Source organism: Pongo pygmaeus, chromosome 7 (genome assembly GCF_028885625.2).
Source record: "Pongo pygmaeus isolate AG05252 chromosome 7, NHGRI_mPonPyg2-v2.0_pri, whole genome shotgun sequence".
Lineage (NCBI taxonomy): Eukaryota > Metazoa > Chordata > Mammalia > Primates > Hominidae > Pongo > Pongo pygmaeus.
In genome coordinates, this window is record NC_072380.2 from 37924170 (window position 1) to 37924828 (window position 659).

General features: G+C 33.1%; 1 non-coding gene across 1 annotated transcript; it reads left to right on the forward strand.

Moving 5' to 3' along the window:
• The first annotated feature begins 274 nt into the window (after positions 1–274).
• On the forward strand, positions 275–378 carry LOC129043276 (U6 spliceosomal RNA). Its single transcript, XR_008504373.2, has one exon. It is a non-coding gene; the product is annotated as a U6 spliceosomal RNA (small nuclear RNA).
• The last annotated feature ends 281 nt before the right edge of the window (positions 379–659 follow it).

Here is a 659-nt window from a genome sequence, read left to right on the forward strand (position 1 = left end):
AATCATCTCTAGATTACTTATAATACCTAATACACTGTAAGTGCTACGTAAATAGTTGTTTCACCGAATTGCTTAGGGAATAATAACAAGAGAAAAGTCTGTACATGTTCAGTACAGATGTAATCATCCATTTTTTCCCCAAATATTTTTGATCAAAGCTTGGTTGAATCCACAGATAATGGAACCAATGGACATGGAGGCCAACTCTAGTAATTTAAGATAGGTTATAATAAAATAATGATACATGTTGCAATCTCTAGGCTAATCATTGTGTTCACTTTGGCAGCGTATACACTAAAACGGGAAGAATACAGAGAAGATTAGCTTGGCCCCTTGAGCAAAGATGGCATGCAAATTCCAGGGTAATCACCAAAGAACAATAAAAGAATGTACAGTTAACAAGCTTTAGAGTAGGGAAGTGGAACAATTTTTTAAATGCATGAATAATCCAAACAAGGAGAGAAAGGGGAAAAATTAACAAAAAAACCACATGGAACAAATAGAAAGTAAATTGTAAGATGATGGGTTTAAATCATAGTGTCAGTAATTAAATATAAGTGGTCCAAAGATGCCAATTAAAAGACAAAGATTGTGAGACTGGATAAAAATAAACCTCAAATATAAGGATACGAAAAGAAAAGTTGTGTGGCAGTTTTAAA